The sequence below is a fragment of the Petaurus breviceps genome, unplaced genomic scaffold, assembly GCF_028583685.1.
Source record: "Petaurus breviceps papuanus isolate PSGF00001 unplaced genomic scaffold, PetGlider_PUasm1.0 126, whole genome shotgun sequence".
Classification (NCBI taxonomy): Eukaryota; Metazoa; Chordata; class Mammalia; order Diprotodontia; family Petauridae; genus Petaurus; species Petaurus breviceps.
The window spans coordinates 82826731-82848363 of record NW_027185655.1 but is presented as its reverse complement, the minus strand read 5'-3'; positions in this window follow the sequence as shown (position 1 = coordinate 82848363).

Genomic DNA, 21633 nt, shown 5'->3' with positions numbered 1-21633 from the left:
ACTTTCCACATTTTTCAGAGAGGGAATGTGACTTCTTAGGAGTCATTGTTTATTCTTTTTATATAGCTTTTATTTTCAGGTAAGGAATGATGCTTTCCCCAAGATATGTAAGTGTTGGTACACAATGCCTCCTTTGTAATGTGCCATAACAACCTGACATAAGAAGTGCAAGATAATATGATTCCCCCCCCCCAAAAAAAAAGAAAAACACCTCCTTGAATTTAGGGCTTAGAGCAGAATCAAATTTTGAAAAAAATGCTTCATGGACATTATGAGGAAAGAGACGTTTTAAGAAAATAATGGCTTCTGTATTTAAGTTCACATTTGTAACTCTTTTTTTTTTGAAAATTGGAAGGAAAAGGAAATTTGATGTCCTTAAAAATCAATTGTATCTTTCTGAAGCTCCAAGTGAAAGCAGCAGTCCATTTGAAACACACCAATTCAAAAATGGGGAAGAAGTGTTAATTGTCTGATGCTTTTAAATGCAGGAATTATTGATTTACTGTCTTTATAAATGATGGTTTAAACAAAATAATCTGAGGTATGGCCATGTATTTTCAATCTAGAGATAATTTGATAAGATCATAAAAATTTTTTTAGCAAAGTCTTTTTTTTCATTTACAGGTGCTAACTGAGTAATTTCCTTACTGGGCTCCTGTCTAAATCCATGGGATATAGCATCAGGTCTAATTTGGAGTGAAAGGATATTAGAAGTGGACACATCAATATATTGTTAAGAAAGTTGACAAGATCTAGAAGAACTTTTCCAAAAGAATAATGCTGCAAACTCCTGATGTGTTATGCTTTTCTATTTCTTTGCAAAGCGCAGGGCCATAAGGAATTACATGCTAAACTGAAATTTCATGCCAGGCAGCTTCAGGAGGTGATGGCGTATGTAGCAGCTGGACTTTGCAGCCCTGATACCGATCATAAATCTGTTGGACAGAGAAAGCAGCTTGTACCAACTGATCAAATTGCATGGATGATTCATCTCCCTAGTCTGCAGCCACCACCATATCCAGCACCAAAACCACCTCAGCAATTAAGGAAGAAAATCTGTTGGAACATTTGGCCATTAGCCATGCAATAGGCATTTGGGATTCTAAAAACAAACAAAACAAACAAACAAAAAAATATATAGTTTGGGAATGGAAATTTCTCCCCCATCTTTAATTTGGAATTAATGATTGTAACCAGTTTTCTCTGGTGCCTAAATTGATGGCAGATGGAATCTACTTAAAAATATTTTGCCCAGAATTCTTAAGTTAACATTGATATATTATAAAGATTCATCAATTCTTAACATCCTTAATAATACCCTGGCTTCTCAAAGGCTGTTAGTGTAGCAAAAAATCTGAAAGTTTCTATAAAGCTGGTGAGTTTTTTAATATAGTCCTGATGAAAGGATATAATTGCTATCCAAGGACCAGCTTAGCTAATAGTGTAGTAGCTCATCACCAAAAGATGCAGTTCCAAGTGATAAATTCTATGACCATGGTGACTGATATGTTTTATGAAATAGACATCAGTTATAGTAGTTTGTGCTTCTATGATACTTTAAGGTTTACAAAATGATTTGCTCACAATATGTATTATAATTTCCCCACACACACACTTTTTCAGATGGCAAGTGCTCAGAAGTAAGAATGCTTTGTCTAGGACCACACAGTTCAAGGTGAGACTTGAAATCAAATCTCCTGATCAGTACTCTTCGTGCTGCAACATACTTCCTCATTACTAAAGAAAAGATCCTTCATAGTCATGTTGTATACACCTTAGTTTTCCTCTTCTGGTACCCTTCATTCTTGTTCACCATAGCATTCATTCATTGTTACCCTTTTATAACCTTTTTCCTATCACATGCATGCAATACCCCATTTTGTAGCCCGCACTCCCCTTTGACTCCCATCATTCAAACAACTTCTGAAATTCTACCTTCACCACAAAGCTTCTCCTGAATAGAAATATGAAGGCTCAGAGGAATAACAAACAAAATGCAGAATATCCAATGGAAAATATGTCTTGGGTGATCAAAGGGGGTTGGCTAGGGAAAAGGGCGATAACTTTTAAAAGTTTCTCCCTGAGGACTTTTACATTATTTTCTGAAAGATGGAAAAATTGAAAAACTTTGGATTGTGAAATTGTTTTCGAGTGATGAATAAATTGTTTAACATAAAGTGTTCAGGTAGTGCTACACAGCCTTTAGTCACCGACAATGATTTCTAAAAGCTATGCATAGGAATACTTTTCTGTAAGACTATCTACAGGATCAGATCATTACAATGCCTGTACACTGGGTAATTCATTCTGCTGGGAGTCTCTTGGGTCCAAGATTGATAGGCAGAAATGTAAGGATGATAGCACTGCTACTGCATTTGACTGCCATACAAAACAAGTAACATAGTGAGGGAAGTACTTTTCACTACTACAGAATAAAGAACTATTTGAGGTTTTAGGTTCAGAATCGTGCCAGAGTGTTTGTGATGAGATGGAGAAGGCGAGGGTGGTCTGCCAAGCATACCCCTCCTGCAAATTAGTGCAAAGTCTCTGGCTTCTTACTCCTCTTGTTTCTTGCCTGATTCAGAATCCCCTATATTGGGCAGAATGTGAAGGAAATTGGTCTGTGTTTGAACATTCTCACACCAAGCCAAGAAATAAACTAGCAAGGGAAAGGTGAGAGCAGCTTGACTCAGTCTGGAATCATCAGCAGCCTTAGGAATTGGCATGAATGATAAAAACTGAATGTCTAAAGATTCAGAAGCTGCTGATTAGAGTTAGCTCAGAAAACAGGACTGATTAGAAAAGAGTTACATGTGTTGTTTTTTTTAAACTTTTATTTATGGTTAAATTCTTAAAAATAATTTTTTAAAAGTACTTTTTGCATCTCCTTGACTGTGAGGAAGGCAATAAGTCCAACAAACATAATAACCTCGTTAGTACTTCAGGAGACTAAGGTTTCATTAAAGTGTGTACTGCTTTACCTATTCAGAGCATGACCCCTTCATACTTTACTAGACAGTTTCATAAGTTGCTTTGGTCAAAAACAAAATCACCACCTGGTGACCAGTCTTATGCGGAAGAATTCTTCTAAACTTAGACTGATCCTTCAATGACATATACAGCCAATGGTCCAGTTCCCACTGCAGATTTTCCATTTAACAGAATCTGACAAAATTTACTTCTGCATTGCTTTAACATCATGAGGTACCAGGAGACTGATTAACATTCTCTTTCACTATGCAGCCTTAATTAGATTTCTTTTCTTATGTTTTTTTTCTTACATTGAGAGCAAAATAATTTAAAAGTAAGGAATACTAGGTTTTCTAAGTTTCAGTACCTTAGACCATCATTTCTAACAAAATTTTAAAATACTGAAAAAGATAAAATATGTACAAGATTTCAGAGATTCTCTAGTCCAATGGTTCTTACCCCTTTTTTTGTCTCATGGGTCCCTTTGTAAGTCTGGTGAAATCTTTTCAGAATAATGGTTTTAAATGCATAAAATTAAATACATAAGATTCCAAAAGAAACCAATGATATTAAAATACATTCACCAAAATATTTTAAAATATTAATTCTGAGCATGTAGGTTTCACATATCCCAAGTTAAACAACCTATGCTTTAGTCTAACCCTTTCATTTTATGTATTCTTTATGTATATTCCATATGGCATATATGATAAACATAAAATGAAGGAATAAATAAAAGGAATGTATCTATGTATCATATATATAGAGAGAAACATATCTCTATATATTTTAACTTCCTACTGTCTGGAGAATAGTCTACGAAGTACTAGGAGAGATACAAAATTTAGATAAGACACTGGTCTCTACATTCAGGGAGTTTTGCAAGCTAAATTTGAGAAAAGATATAAGATCTGGATCTGTAGCTTAACTGGTATAGGGAACTCTACCAGGGATGGGATATTTTCCATTATAAGCCTTATAATCTTAGAGAACTGCCATTCACATTTAGAGATTAAATTACTTGCTTATTGTCTTATAGCTAATTTGTGTCAGAGGAGGGACTTCCACCTTGGGCTTTCTGGCTTTGGTTCTTTGTTATACCTCTCTAGCAGGTGGAATGGGGCGGGGGGGAGCAGAATAAGAAGTAAGAATAAATAATTTTAATACATGATATTACAAGATAAGTGAGTTTGAGAGTTGCAGACTGATGTGTTATGTGGGATCCAAATAGGAAGATAGTTAACAAACAAGGTATCAAAGATGGTTTTGTGGAGGAGGCAGCAATTGAGTTGGGCTTAAAAGTATGGGGAATGATTTCACCAGAAGAAGAGGAGAAAAGTCATTCTATAAACTTGGAACAGCATGATCAAAAGCAGGAGAGAACATGTAGTATGTCTTCTGTGGGATTGAAAGGTAAGGTAACTACAAAGGAGTCATATGAAATAAATCTGGAATGATTGGGGAGGGACAGAATATGAAGGGAGGGTCTAGAATTCCAGGGCAAACAGTTTGAACATAGTTAAGAATAGGAAGTCACTAATCATTTTTGAGAAAAGGACTAACATGATTACATTTTTGTGTAAGAGATAAACTGATAATGATGTGGATAGAATGGAGCTCAAAAGAGAGATCAGGAATATGCATATAGGTGGTAGTTGCAGTCAAAGAAGTGATTGGGAAAGGCAAAAAAGTGTAGAGAGAAAAGAGAAGACTTTCAGTGATAGCCTCACTGAAGAGCCAGAAAAATGATGAGAAGCTAGTGAAAAAGATAAGTTTTATTAGAGAGGCATGAGAAGAGCGAGGCAAGTGTGGTATCTTGTAAACCATGGCAGGAGAGCCAGCAGAGGCACAGAAAATGGTTCCCATTATCAAAAGCTGTAGGAATCTCAGAAGTCCTTTAGTCCAGCCCTCTCATTTTGCTGTTGTTCAGTCATTTTCAGTCCTGTGTTTATGACCTGATGTACTGGAGTGAGTGATTTGCCACCTCCTTCTTCTCTAGCTCAATTGACAAATATGGAAACTGGGGTCCAAAAAAATTAAGGTACTTACCCTAGGTCATAGAGGTAGTGACAGAATCTGGATTTAAACTCAGCTCTTTTTTTCCAAATCCTGCACTTTCTACGCAGTTTATTTCATCTTATCTCAAATAAGCTCTCATCACACCAATTGACCATCATATTCTCCTCAGAAACTGTTTAAAAACTTAAATCTCTTCTCAAGTCAACCACAGCTCTTCCTTCTCCCAGTCTCTCAGCTGAGGAGAGGGGCACAGTGGACAGCCAGTATTCTGTCAGGATTCAGAGATAGGAATGGAGAATTCCATTCAAGGAATAGTAAGTAGACCACTTTTGCTGGATTTGTGTACTTGAACGGACTAAAGAAGAATCCAGGAAAGTGAAGAAAGGACCAGGTTATAAAGAGCTCTAACTTTCTAAAAGTTTATATTTTAATGAAAGGTAACAAGGAGTTCATGTGGCTCATTGAGTAGGGATGTGACAAGGTCAAACTGATGCTTTAGCAATTTTGCCATAGCAGCTCAGTGGACTGGAGTAGGGAACAACCTGAGGTCAGGAAGACCAATTAGAAGGTTTTCATACTTCACTGAAAAATGGAGGGCAATCTCACATCTTTCTTACATCTTCCTCCAACACTTCCTCTTTCACTCAGGTCTCAGGGGTAGCCTTTCTCTTGACCAAGGTCAGCCATTCTATATGTACTCTTGATGCCATCCTATCTCATTTACTTTAGCGGATTTCTTTCACTATCATCCCCACTCATTCTCTAATCTTCCAAAGTTGGGCAACTTAGCTCTTCCTCTACTCTCCTCTCCCCTCTTCTCAATTCCTCTCTTCTTCCTTTACCTGAAGGTGCCCTGCCCAAAGGAAGGGAAATTTTTGATGGCTGAAAGCTACCTAGTTAATTTGGGGTTTACTGGCTAGATTTTTTTCTCAAAGACCAAACTTTAAACCCAATTCACTCTGGTTCTCAGGGACTTGATAACAATAGGTCCCTGCCCAAGCACCACTTAATGGCTATTTTTTGGGCCATCCTGGCTCACAGTGAATGCAAAGAGTAACTGTTTCTCTTTTGATCAGGAACCCTGAGGGTATTTCCCTGCCCCCAGTTTGATTTTTTTTTAATTAAAGGGACCATCCCTTGACTCACTTCCTAAAGAGGCCTATCCACTGAATGGGTGTTGCCTCATTCAAAGTAAGCACTTAAGAAGACCTTAGCTTAAAAGGGCAAAGATTTCCCACTAAATTCTGGGCCATCTCCAGTTGTCCTGATCAATATCTGGCCACTGGACCCAAATGAGTCTGGAGGAAAAGTGAGGCTGTTGACTTTGTACAGTCCTCCCTCACTCAAATCAAAGTCAATTGCAAGTTACTCCATCACCTCCCTGATGTTATAGTGCTCTTTGGGAACTAAGGACAAACTACAACCACAACTCTGCTGTATACATTCTCATGTCTCTATTATTCTTGAAAAATATCTTTACTTAATTTTATAATCCCAGCTAAGTCATTAGTTTGTATTTCACCCCCTCTTTGTGGATAACTCCTTTTAAAAGCAATGCTCACTTTATTCTAAACAACTCTGCAATCTGGCTTCCAACCTCATTATTTAACTCAAACTTCTCTTTTCAAAGTTACCAATGACCTATTTATTTCCAAATCTAATGGCCTTTGCTCAGGTTTCATCCTTCTTGACTTCTTTGTAGCCTCTGATACTATCAATAGCCTCCTCTCCCTGGACACTTTGTCCTCTCTGGATCTTTGTGACACAGCTGTTTATCTGAGTGATCTTTCTCAGTCTTTTTTGCTGATTCTTCATCCATGTCATGTCCATTAAATGTGGCTGTCACCTCAAAATGTCTGGACCTTCTTATTTTACTCTGTACTATCTCCCTTGAAAGTCTCATCAGTTTCTATGAGTTCAATTATTATCTCTATGCAGATGATTCTTAGATCTGTATATTCAGCCCTAGTCCTCCTGAGCTATAGTCATGCATCACCAACTACCTTTGGATAATGGATATACTGTAGGCATCTCAATTAAACTCTATTTGAAACAGAACTCATGGCTCCCCCCGCCCCGAATCTATTCCCTTTCTTATTACTGTCTATGGTACCATCATTTTCCTAATCAACCAAGGTTACAATCTCAGCCTCATTGTCTACTCCTCATTCTCAATCACCCCATATATCCCATATGATGCAAAATCTTGTTATTTCTAACTTTACAACATTTCTCTTATCATTCCCTTTCTTCTATTCACCACCCTACTTCAGGACCTTATGACTTCTTTCCAGGACTTCTGCAAAAACCTTCTAACTGGTTTCCTTGCGTCAAGTTGCTCCCTACTTTAATCCACTGAGCTGCCAATATGTTTTTTCTAAAGCATTGGTCTGATATTGTCATAACCTCACTTGAGAAACTACAAAGGCTCCCTGTGACCTCTAAATTAATATGTAGACTTTGTTTGACATTTAGGACTCTTTGTAATCTGGCCCCTTCCTCCATTTCCAGGCTTCTTCTTTTTAATCCCTTCAAAGACCCCAAACTCAGCAAAACTGAATCCCTTGTTATTTCTCGAATGGGACTTTCCATTTATATCTCTATATCCCTGTTCTGGCTATCCCCCATGCCCATAATTCTTCATCTTAATGTCCACTTCCTGACTTCACTGACTTCCTTTAAGACTCACCTCAAAGGACACCCTTTTGGAGAAAATATTTTTGGTTCCTTTAAGTTGCTAGTGCATTCTACTCTGAGATTACCTCTGTCTGTGTGTGTATGTACGCATATATGTATATATATTTACATACATGTATAGTCAAATACATATCTTGTATGTACAAGCTATTTGTCCATAAAATAACTTACTTATATTTTATAATTATTTATGTTTTGTCCTCATTAGAATGCAAACTCCTTAAGAGTAAGAGCTATTTTTCTCTTAATTGCCATCCTCAATACTGAGCACAGTGCTTAGAATATAGTGAACATTTTAAAAGATGCTTATTGATTGACTGAGGCATGTACAGAGAATTGGCACAGTGGTGCCTGACTTAGAGTCAGAAGGGCTCATGCTACTGAACTCAAATCTGGCCTCAGATCCTGGGTAAGTCACTTAACTCTGTTTGCCTCTATAAAGTGGACTTGAGAAGGAAATGACAAACTACTCTAGAATCTCTGCCAATAAAACTCCATATGGGGTCACAAAGAGTTGGCCATAACTGAAAAACAACTGCATGTTGACTGATTGCATTTTGGAGCATGAAAACTTTAAAAAGAATGAAGTTTTTCTGTTTTAGGAATAACATTACAAATGTACTAATGAAGAAGTACTAAACTAATAAATTGACACATATAAAAACACTAAAAAATAGAGTATTGAATATATTCAGATCCCTCCCCTCCATTCCTTTTTAAAAAGCATTTTTAAACCCATGCCTTAAATATTTTTGAATTTTCTTCCTGGGAAAGAATGATTAAAAGGAACTGTTCTTGCCTTCAAGAAGCTTACTTTCCACCTGAGAACACAATATATGAATACATACAAGGTAATTTGAGAAAGCGCTATCCACTGGATTGGGAGGAATTGGTAGTGTCAGGAAAAGCTTCATGAAAGAGGGGTAACTTGAGCTGAGCTTTGAGGAAAGGGAAGGATTATGAAAGACAAATATAGTTGACAGTGTCAGTATTTTTTTTTTTTGGCAGAAAAGTTAAAAGTTGAAAATAGGCCAACCCATTTAGTAGATGATCTCTTGAGTAACCTTGGAGAGAGCAGTTTCACTCTCAGTGATGGGAGAAGTCAGATTAGAGAAAGATAAAAAAGGAAGAGATAGTGAAGAATTAGAGGTAATGAAGTAAAGAAGACGTTTTCTAGGTGTTGCTTAATGAAAAAAAGAAAGGAAAACAGAAAAAAAAAGACAGTATAAAATGGTTAGAGATGATGATTGTGCCAAATGATTTTTTTAAGAATGGGTGAGACTTGGCTAGCTTGGCTTGTAAAGCAACAGAGATTTAGCCATTAAAAAAGGAGAGACTGAAGATGAGAGAGGAGATGATCTGAGAAGCAAACCCCTAGTGGTGAGATCAGATCATCCTCACTACCTAATTTAGTTTATCCATCAATTGATATGCATTTATAAAGGTCAATAATATGCCAGGCATGCTGTAGGTCTTGGGACATAAAGACAAAAATGAAACATTCCATGCTCTCAAGGATTGTATTTTCTAAGTGAGGCTAGGTGATTTTACACATATTTTTTTTGCATCCTACTGCAAAATGTAATGAATTAAATTTTTTAAAATTATTAAAAGCACTTACTAAGTGCCAAGCACTTTGTTAAGCCCTGGGGATGCAAGTAGGAAAATTCAGACAGTCTTAGCTTTCAAGGAGCTCACACTCCAAGTAGGTCTTTTCTGATGCATTAAATTACAATTAGCCTATGAGTATATATGCAACACTCATATACTTGGAAGTTATTTATTCTTTAGTAATAAAAACAACTATGTAAATATTCTGTATATTTTATTCATTTGTGATAAATTACAATTTTCTGAATCTGTGTGACCATGTTTATGTATGTTTTCCATGTCAATATTATTAACTATCTTATATTGCAACCTCCTGGAGGGAGGCAGTTCAGAATTATTATTGCTACCAGACAAAATCAGAACACTCTTCTACCATATGCTTTAAATGGAATGGCCAGGGGCTTAATGACTGGCCCTGAATTGATACTGGTACACAAATAATTGGTATATATATATTGGCCATCCAATAATGGAAAACGTTTTTAGCTGTCTAACTTTTATGTGACCACAGCTCCTCTTTCTATCTGAGTAAGATGTTAGGCATCTTATAGAAAGAACTCAACTCTCACACAGTGAGACTATCATCATCTATCTCTCTGTTAATTTGAAAAAAAAGTTACTTCTTTCCATTCCTCCTCCTTTCATAGGTTGAATTGCCTGCTGAAAGAGTGAGAAAATGAAAAAAGAAAGAAATGCCTGTCACCGCAGCACATCTCCAAATGGCCAGTCCAGCGGCAACTGCAACAGGAGGGTGGGCAGCTCCAATGTCAACCACAAAAAGAAGAGGCTTTCATTGGTGCTAAATGAAATAATCTCCAAAGTAAAAATATCAAATAAACTAGAATGAAAAGGTACAACTCCTGGAGCTAACTTGTGATGAGAATTCTTCTCCCAAGTTTTTAAAAGGTCAGTGTGGTCTTTATAAAGAACAGGCATTGGCTACATAAATTTAGAGCAGTCTGATGAGGCTTTCCATGACATTTTCAAAGGAAACTAGAGGAACATAGTTTGTTATTGGATAGAAAGGCATATGGGCTGCAGAATGAGCAGTAGGTAATTTTGCTGGCACAATGTCAACTCAGAGTCAAGTGAGGAGTTCTATAATTGTGTCCTTACTGAGTCAGTTTGGATGCTTTAATAATTGATCTGGAGGAGAAAAGAGGGCATAAACTAATTAGATTTTGAAAGGATGAAGAGCTATGATAGATCACAAATCTCTGAGAAGGGTGTTGAAGAGAGAGAAGGAGGAAAGAAGAGAGAGGGAGAGGAAGAGGAAGAGAGACAGAGAGAGAGAGAGAGAAGACAGAGAGAGAGAAACAGAAACAGAGACAGAGAGATTTAAGCTAACATTAAAAGAAATAGATGAATGAGGTTCCTAGGCCACTGGGAGAAGTGACTAGAACTTCCTGACTCCCTATTTAAGTGTCAAAGAGAAAGATTAGACTGATATTACTGGGATATTGCCATCTATCTTTCTGTCCATTTAAAAAGACTCCCTCTCTCTCCACTTCTCCTTTCAAAGATTGAATTATCTTCTGAAAAAGAAGAAAAATCTTAATGCCAGGAGGGATATAAACTGGTGGACCATATAAAAATAGGCATTGCTCTTCTGTAAAGAACTGAAAAAAATGAAAATATTGGGAAATAGGTAAAACTGAGATCAATGGGGATGAAGTAAAACACTTGGGCTCTTTAGGTTATCCATCTGTAGGGACTGCTCTCAGTTTCACCCCGTCATTTTCAACTTTGTCTTGCCTTTCTTACCCCTCTCTTCATCTCTCTTCTGCTCTCTATCCTTCTGTCCTTTTCAATTATTTACAGTACTTGGAGTTCTCTGTATAGCATTGTGAGGTCTATGGAGGAAGGATAAGTATAGAAATTCGATATAAGTAATCCAATAACAATTAAATATTTGAGACAGATTGCCCTAGTGTGTAAGATAGAGCCTGAAGTAACATAATGCCTTGGGAAAGAAAACTTTAAAAATTTCACTTCACTGGGGAACTACAAATTTAGTGCATGGAATAATACTTTATTAATGGTACCCTAGAAGCCTGAGGGGTTAATGCAGATTTTAGAATTACTTGCCTCACTACTCTGGAGTAACTTATGTGCCAGGGGAGTCTGACTCATTCAGTATCCACTGTCTGAAGAGTTAAGGTACAACAAGAAATTTCTCTGCATAGACCAATGAGTAGAATTTGCAGGGGCAATAATCACTTCTCCCATCTTTCCCATTGGAGGGAGCAGAACTGCAGATGCCCCACAGCTTAGGAGAAGTCAAAATGCTGTCTTGTTCAATGACATACTCCCTCCCTTTATGAAAGGCATAAGTGAGGGCTTGGAAAATATGAAGAATATTGAATCATAGACCTGAACTGGAAGAGATATGTCTTCATTTTACAAAGAGGAAACTGTGTCCCACAGAAGTGGAAAACTTGCCCAAAGTAACCTAGATAATAAATGGTAGATCAGAGTTTCAAACTCAGGATTTCACGGTTCCCCCTCCATTACTCTTTCCACTGGACCACACTGCCTCTCTGTTTTCAAGCTTATTCACAAAGTCATTGGAAGAATAATTCTAACTTTTTATTAAGTTCTTTGTTGGAAAAGACTTGCCCTGAAACTCTCGCATTCCTGAGAAGGTGCTCTAATTACACAGCTTCTATTTACCAAGTACTGTCTTGCATTTGCAATAACTTGGTGGGGAGGGGGCGGAACAGAATGTGCAGTGTACTTTCAAAGGGCAATTTTTTTTCCAATGGCAATAAAAGAGAAGTGTCTTAAACATAGACTACAAGAACCCTCTCATTTATTTTTTATTGAGAAGAGACAACCAGTGATTATATATCATCACTGAATAATATGTAAAATTTATTGTGTTCTGTTATCTGTCCCTGGGATGTCCAATGATACCTGAAGCATCTGCACATACACTAAGTTAATAAGGACAAAACTCAGAGACAAGGATAAAAGACTCAATGTTTATTTGAATCTCTCACTAGAAAATAGGATTGTAAAATGCATTTCTGTCTTGAACCCAACCAGAGAGGTTATTATGGAAGTAACAAAAGATCTCATTGTTTGATGATTACAAACATAAAATATCTACAGGGCAGGGATCCTAAGGACAGCTTGATTTTGAATCTGCAGTGTATTCATGCAGTGTTTTCAATTCCAGTCTCCAATGCATATTAAGCAAGTATAGCTCAGTTACTAGGGAAGATAATAAAGCTTAGATAACAAAACACTCCTGCTCTCATGAAGCTTAAAGTCATATATTTTGAAAGCCAATGTAGCTTTCCCAAAAGACTATATTATGGAGAGCTCACACAAGGCAAGTGCACACATGGTGGTCATAAAAAGCAATATAAGGACACTATTAAGGTCTCTTAAGAACTTTGGAGTTGATTGTGTGACATGGGAGACATTGGCACAGGAATACCCAGCATGGCATGCCCTCATCAGAGAATGTGCTGTGCTCTATGGGCAGAGTAGAATTGAAGTAGCTCAAAAGAAATGCAACATGTGTAAATTTAGAGGATCCACCCCAAGTGTTCACATAGACTATTTGTGCCTGACCTGTGGTAGGACATTCTAAGCTGATGTTGGTCTGATTAGCCACAGTTGGACACACTGTAATTTGACTCTAATTCTGTGATGTCATTTTGGTCCTTTTTCAGAAGAAGGACAACAACCAGTCTATAATGAGATATGATAAACATACAGTTAACCAGAACTATACTTAACAATTTGGGCATCAGGGACAACATTCACAAAACACCTAGGAACAAGAAGCATAAAAATAAATCTCAAATATGTAATTTTAATGACAAATTCAGTTAAAAGTAGAAGGAGACTCTGGGACAGAATGCCCTATGGGAGTAGAGACATAAAGACTGTGTCAGATACTCCAAGAAGGTCAAGGGAAAAAGGATGAGTGTAGTGTAGGGCAGAGCTAGGGAGGAAGTCACCTGCAATGAAGGAAGCACATTACCTGATAGCTTTCAATTTTTAATTAATAGTCATGTCAACTTGATGATTTTTTTAATGAAACAGTATAAGTGCATAGAATACATTTTAACATTTTGTGCTCTGGGCCAAAGCCCTCTTTGACATACCCTAGTTACATCTCCTCAGAACTGTAATACAGGATGAAAAATAAGAATGCTAGCAGGTGTAGTGATGTGTTATAGGGGAAAAAGAACCAGAACTGTAATTAAGAAACCTGGGTTTGATCGCTAAAACTGATATCATTGTGCCTAAAGAAGAGAAAGAAAGTTAAACTTGGGGCATGAGGCAAAGGGAAAATGATCAGAAAATGATGAATTGACATGGAGTCTATTGTAGACCCTGAGGGTTAAAATGCAGCTTAGCTCAGTAAAGACAAGAGACATCTTGTATCAGAGATAAAAGGTTAGATTCAAAATTGAATAGAATTATCTCAAGTTGAATCATATTTCAAAGGGACATTTTCCATGTCATGTATTGCTAATTAAGTATTTGGTTTATAAAGATGTCAAAAAAGAAAATGTGGACAATGCTAAATCAAAATTGGAGTTTGGAGTAGCTTTTCTAGTGTCAGCGATGGATGCTGTGGCCAACTCATTCCTATTTTCTCATTCTATCTTGAGACATTGTTATGGCATGGTTGAGAGAGACAGTTCATGGACAGGAAGACTGTGGCTCATATTTTGCCATTGACACAACCTTTGTGATCTTGGACAAGTCTTAAAACCTCCCTGTGACTCTGTTTTCTTATCTTTAAAATAAGCAGGTTGCATGTGATGGATTGTGAGGTCCCTCAGAGTTCTAGAACTTAATTTTAAAGCCATTAACCTTTCTTAACCCCAGGTTATTCATCTGCATAACATCTGTGGCACCTAACTTATGATATTATTTAAGGTTTAAGTGAGACAATGAACAAAAGGTAATTTGTTAACATTATAATGCTTATACATTACAATGCTTATATAGTATTTCATTTGTTATTATTATTAATAATATTACTCCATACTAATTATTGTCTATAATGTCTAATATTACCATTATGAATAATATTACTCTATAGGATACTTTTAAAGTTTAAAAAGTGCCTGACATAACATTACTTCCCTGGCAGCTCACAAAGAGGGGATACTTCAGGTATTGTTTATCCAGATGAGGAAACTGAGATTCAGGGAAGTTATGTGATTTGCTTGGGATCACATAGTTATTCAATATCTAAAGCAGGATTCACAGCCAGGTCTACTTGAATCCAGTTCATTTCTACCAGGTCTTCCCACCTCTCCTGAAATCAATGGTGCATTTCTTAACAGGATAGTTACCTGGGATCAAGAAATCTTAACCGGTGAAAATGAGCCAAATGATTGCCTCATAGCTGTGGTTGTCATCCTTGAAGCAACTGAGATAACCCACGGCTTGAGACATTTGCCAAATTATATTTCTTTTGGTTTTTAAAGATTCAGTATCGATAAAAGAGCAAAGGGTTTTTTTTTCCAATTGAACCTCTAAAAATCAAGCAAATCTTATTCAAATAATGATTTGTGAGACATACTTTATCTAAATTCTAATTGGGATATTTAACCTATTTAATTTTCTTCTCACCTCTGTTCTAGCTGTGGCAACTTGCCCTGTGGTTGAGGTGGGTCAGAGGTCAGGCTTGTTGCTTCTTTAAATAAAATAATCTTAAACCTAATGAATCTTTTGTTACAAACAATATGCAGTCATAAAAAGATCACTCATCATCCAGATGACAATATCAGTATTCATAATAGTACACTTAATGCATCTGAATAACAATTTCAAACTCTAAGCAGTTCCTGCTGTAAGAGCATTTTGGATAAACCCAGTACCACAATCACAAAATGGAAAATTAAATGCAATATTTTTGCAGTTTTTCATTTATCTCTTAAATCAGACTAACTGATCATTTCATATATAGATTCCTGTCTGTTACAAGGTGTTGATTGTTCTCTTTTGACTCCTGGAAAGTTATGTTTTAAAAAAGTCACTCAGAGCATTTCTAACACCCAAGGGAAACCAAGAAGCAGTAGATTAGAGCTTTCCAGAGACATTTAGCCATCTGGCTAGGGAAGAGAAACAGTATTTTAATGTAGGTAACTGCTTTGAAAACCTAAGTTCTGACTTACTGTTTTTGCTTGTCTAAAAGGGGAAAAAATGTTAAATCCCTCTTTACCAAAAGTTCAGTGAAGGCAATGCAGTGTGATGGATACTTCGATCTGACATTAGGGGACCAGGTCCCTGTCTCGACTTGGACACTTTCTTAGCTATATAGTCTTGGGTAAGTCACTTGGCTTCTCTTAGCTTTAGTTTCCTCCTCTGTAGAAATAGATTATCAAGGACATAACTTTCCTCATAGGGCTACCTCATATGAAAATATTCCATAGACTAAAGTGCCATGTAAAAGTGATCTGTGGTGATTTTAAAGGAGATTGAGCACACCAATAAAAGCATTTATTTGGGGGCAAGTATAGTCCATGATAATGTACTCCACTACCCAGAGAGTGTATCCTGAGGGTATCCTGAAGGACTCCCATACTGTCCCAGCATCTTGGTGGTCACTGGAGGGTGAGCATTGTGTGGAAGGCAAAATGAAATTTGACATTCACATCTTCTTCTTTTTGTGGTCATCCTTGAACTGGGAAGTTGCCTTGTTTCTTTTATTTCTGGTGGTATGGATACCCTGGAACTCCTATCCTTTTCTAAGTTTTTTTTTCCTCCTCAGAATAAGGCTTTTAGGCACTGCCAGGAGAAATAACATGATAATGGTAACTTTTAGCTTTCAATGTGTATGTTAATGACTAAAAGCTGGACTCAGGCTTATGTTCTCAACAGGAAACAACAATTACAAGCCAAATCTCATTAAAAATACCATTAGGATGAAAATTTTTGTATTTAAAAACACAACAAAACAAACAAACAAAAAGGATTTTCAAACAGCAAGCTGTGGCACAATTATTTCAGGCAGTTTTAATGTTCCTTCCTCCAAAAAACAAAATACCTGAAGGCAAAGTAATTTAAAGAATCCCCAATAGCAATAATTATCATGGGATTTGATGTATAGTCAATTTGTACATTTTCTTTTTGTCAAAGGCATCATTCTCAACAGTAATTATTGGTTTGATTAAGTAAAGTGGTTTGCCCTTAGAACATATGTTTCCACTTCACATATATTTAAATGGCCTAGGTCTTAGATTTCACAGGAGGGAATGGATTCATAAAACACTGGTCATAATCAAAGCAAAAGGTGTTACTTAAACAATTAGCATTGGGAAGAAAAGAAACACAGGTTAACAATTTGCTAATTATTCTCTGCAGCAGACTTGAGTTAGCATTTTGTCTTTATACATTACTGCGTATGCTAATGTATATCTCTAGAAGAAGTACTAGTATATAGAAAACTGGACTGGGGGTTAGAAGGCCTGGTTTGAAAACTTGACTCAAGTTTTAGCTATGTGACCATGGGCAAACTGATTAATTTTTTGCGAACTTCTATTTCCTAAATTCTAGTGGGTCCTCACTTTAGTAAGGTAATTCATTTAGTCTTCCCTAATAGATTCTTTTGGGGCAGCTAGGTGGACAGAGTGCTGGGTTGTATGATCCTGGAGAAGTCACTTTCCCCTATTTGCTTCAATCTCCTCATCTAGAAAATGAGCTGGAGAATTAAATGGCAAACCACTTCAGTAACTTTGCCAAACCAAACAACCAAACAAAAAAAACCAAAGGAGGTCACAAAGAATTAGGAACAACTGAAATGAGTGAACAACAACAATAAATTCTTTGTTCCATTCCAAAGTGGCTGCTTCAAGTCTTCTCTCCTTAACCCTCTGTAGCAGCAAGCACCCCAAGCATCCCCAGGGTTTGCTGCCAACACAGGTTCTTAGATCTGCTTTGATAAAGGAAAGGAACTCAAAATGGGTTAACAAGCTTACTTTAATCAGTCAAACATATATGGTTTACCTAGTTCAGGGGAAAAAGGTCAGCACCCGAACTTCAGAGTACACAGAATTATCAAGACAGAGAAACAGATCAAGTAGACAGTTTCCAAACTGTCCAACCATTACATCAATCAGGGCTTATATAACCTTCTCCTGGCTCAGAGAATGTAACAACCTTCTGGATCCACTGGCCAATCAAAAAGTATCTACTGAAAAACAAGCCTCCAACCCCAGGCTCCAGGTGCACTTTAGCCTAGGGGCAGGGAAGATCTTTAAATTTGCATTTCCATTACACCCTCCCAAACTACCCTCCCAGCAAGGAATCACCTCTCATAAAGGCAATAGAAGCTTTTTATCCTGGGATCTTCTTCTCCCCTATTCTCCATCTTACAAACCCATTGATATACTCCTCCTTCATTTTCTCCTCCTTTATGATAGTCTCTGATAAAGAGGTGCCCTTTCTTCTTGACAAGGCCACCTCTTCTATGTGTATCCTTGATTTAATACTCTCTATTCTCAGAAGATTATTCTCTCATTCATTCCCTCTCTTGAATATTAAATTTCTCTTTATTTGCTTCCTCACTTCCTGTGCCTAAAACACACTTATATGCCCTTTATCCTGAAAACATTCTCAGTTAACCCTACCATCCTCTCAAACTATCTTTTTTATCCCTTCTCTTCTTTCAAGAAAAATTCCTAGAGAAATCTTTTCTATATCCATGGTCTCTACTTTCTTTCCTCTCACTATTTCTCAGCTCTTTGAATTCTGGCCTCAGACTTAGTCTAGGGAAATGACTTTCTTCAAAGGTCCCAATGATCTCTTAATTGACAAATATGTGGGCTTTGTTCAATTCTCATCCTTCTTGACTCCTCTGAAGTACTTTATTCTGTTAGCCATACCTTCCTCCTGAGTATTCCTTCTTCTCTGGGCTTTGTTGATAACTTCTTGCAAGATGATGTGTAGGCTCTTTCTTAGATTGTGGCTTTCAGTTCAATAATTTTAAAATGATCTCTTCTGAATCTATTTGCTAGGTCAGTTATTTTTCCAATGAGATATTTCACAGTCTTCTATTTTTACATTCTTTGGTTTTGTTTTATTGTTTCTTGATTTCTCATGAAGTCATTACTATCCATTTGCTTCATTCTAATTTTTAATGAATTATTTTCTTCACTGATCCTTTTGCCCTCCTTTTCCATTTGGCCAATTCTGTTTTTTAAAGTATTCTTCTCCTCATTGGTTTTTTGGCCTAGTCTGTTTTATAAGGTGTTACTTTCTTCAGTATTTTTTTGTTTCTCCTTTACCAAGCTGTTGATTCTTTTCTCATGATTTTCTTTCATCACTTTCATTTCTCTTCCCAATTTTTCCTCTAACCCTCTTACTTGATTTTCAAAATCCTTTCTGAACTCTTCCACGGTCTGAGAACAATTTATATTTTTCTTGGACACTTTTGATATAGGAGCTTTGACTTTGTAATTTTCTTCTGAGTGTGTGTTCTTGTCACCAAAATAACTTTCTATAATCAGTTTTTTACTGTTGTTCGCCAATTTTCCCACCCTATTACTTTACTTTTAACTCTTTGTTAAAGTAGGGCTCTGCTTCCAGTGTAGAAGATACACTGTCCCAAGCTTCAAGGGTTTTGTGCAATTTTTTGAGAAAAATTTCTAGGTATCTGTAAGTCTTCAGTTTTTCCAAGTCATATGATCTAAAGAAAAGTGTTTACTGCTCTCCTGTCCAATGTTTTGGTCTGTGAGTGACCACAAACACTCTTTTCTGCCCTGAAACCTTGAGGAGGGTCCTCCCTCCACTGCTGCTACAAGCACTGCCATGTTAGTGCTCCTTCTTACACTGGGACTGGTACCCAGGACTGTGGCCCAATTCTAAGTATTGGCAAAGCAACAGATTCCTGACTCAGAGTGAGCAAAAATACCCCTGTAATCTCTTTCTGACCAGTTGCTTGACCCCCTTACCATCTATGGTCTGAGAGCTATGGAAGCAGCCACTTCTGCTGCCTAATTGCAGATCATTCAGTCACTCTCAAGACCTGTTTCTGGTTTCCTGGGCATTTAATAAATGCTTAATGTTTTAACAATTGACTTCTAAAATCACTTAAACAACCACACAGTCCTAGCAGTACCTAATTCAGGAGGTGTAGTCAGAAGAAAGCATTATATAATGTGCTAAACAAATGTTCATTACTATTAAATGGATGTCTATAGCAGGAATAAAAAGAAAGCAATGAACATTTTCATGACTAGGGCTCTATCTTAATTTAGACTGTCAAATGTAACCTATAAGCTTCATTGTATTTTGATCTATTTCTTTGTTTTTCCTTTCTCAGAGGAAAATGCACCCCTTCTTTTTTTCCAATGCTAATTGGAAATCCCCCCACCACTCAAAGCCCAGATTCCAAGCCCTATCTATCCCCCTCCTCTCTAAGTTCTTACTTTTTGACAGATCACTCCTTTCTCTCATATCCTCAATGTCTTCAGAGAAAGCATTTTTTTAATACTGACAGACATGTTTAAAAACTTTTATCCTAAAAAATATCTTCTTTTCACCTGCTATAATCTTAAACTACAAGCCTATTTCTAGCCTTACTTTCATTGATAAACTTCCCCAAAAGAGTTATGTAAACTCACTACCTTCCCATCCTTACCACCTATTGACTTTTTTGGGTTACATACAATCTGGATTCCATTCCCTCTGTTGCATTTATGCTCTTCACTGAAAAGCTACTCATTACTTCCTCATTAAGCAATTCAATGGCTTTTTCTTGAACCTTCTTCTTATTCCCAAAATATTTAAGTAACTATTGTCTCTCATGGCTTCCACAGTATAGCACTATATAGGTTTTCTTCTCCCCTCTCTGAGTACTCTTCCTTGATCTTTCTTTCTATTTTGCTAGCTACTCATCCTCTTTCTTCCCCCTACATGCAGATGTTTTCCAAGACTTTGTCCTTGGTCTTCTTCAAGGCCTCTACACTCTCTACCATGTAGATCCCATCCATTCCTATGGCTTCAACTATATGTATCTTTAATTGGTGCTTTAGATCTGGACTCTCTTCTAGAATTCCTACTTGTCTTTCAAACTACCTGCTAGTTAATTTTACTTGACTATTTCTCCAGCACTTCAAATTCAACTTGTCCTCAATCGAAAATATCATTATGCTGTATGTGGAATCAGAGAACCTGGAGGACAAAAAATATTTACATTCCATTTATATAAGAGGAAGAAACTAGAACTGGATAGCCTAGAGAAAAAGAGACTTAGGTGGAATGTGATATTGGTCTTCAAATACATTAAGAGCTACCATATTGAAGAGGCTAAGGCCAACAAGTAGAAGCTAGAGGAAGGCAGAATTTGGGAAATAGAATTGGAATTAATAATTAAAATTGTTCTAAAGTGAAATGGTCTGTCTTAGAAGATGAGTTCTTCAACACTGGAGATTTCTTAAGTAGAAGCCTACTGACCACTTAGAAAGCATATTGTGGAATTCATGCCTATAGTCCAGGTAGGAATCTATGACCTCTGAGATCCCTTCCAGCTCTTAAATTTTCTGATCTGGTGTCATGGAGCAATTATTGGTGTTAATCACTTGTGGCAAGGTTAGATACTGATGAGAATCCTAATGCTTTGCCTCCAAGGCCACTTGATGCCTTTGTTTAAAACAAGCTGCCTAACTCTTCATCACCACATACCATCTTTCTTTGCTTATTGCTTCCCAGCACAAAAGGGATATGCTAAAGCTTGAAGTTGGTCTGTGAGATTTTTCAAAACATCTCTTCTGTCTTCCTTGCCTGCAGTTACCCCATTTAACACAGAAAACTTTCCAGTCTGCTGAAGTCAATCAAAAGATTGACAACAATAATCAACAGAATTTTGCAGGAGGAAGGACTGCCTGAGGAACCAGAAGAACTCCTGCATCCAGAAACATTTTAGCAACTCCTCTACCTTAGAAGCCGCAGCTTTGCACTTCTGTTATTTTCCTGAGTTTCTCTCCCAAGACAACACAAAAATCCCTCTGTTACTGTGATGCTTTGATTAATGAAGCCTCTATAATTACTATTAATGAAACTCTTTTATAACAAAGTCAGCTCTGTGAAAAACAAACGCCCTCCCCCCCCCCCCCCCCCAAAAAAACTTCATAAATCAGGCACAGGAACTTGGGTGTGCATCAAATGTAGATACACTGAGGAAAAGAGACTCAGAGATTGAAAAGACCTCAGCTCAAATTGTTCCAGAATAGGAAAACTATATCTTTGACAAATGTGCATTCAGCCTCTGAAGACCTCTAGTGATGAGGAATTCACTACATCCAGAGGCAGACTATTTCACTTTTGGATAGTTTTCAGTTAGGAATGACTACTGTATCA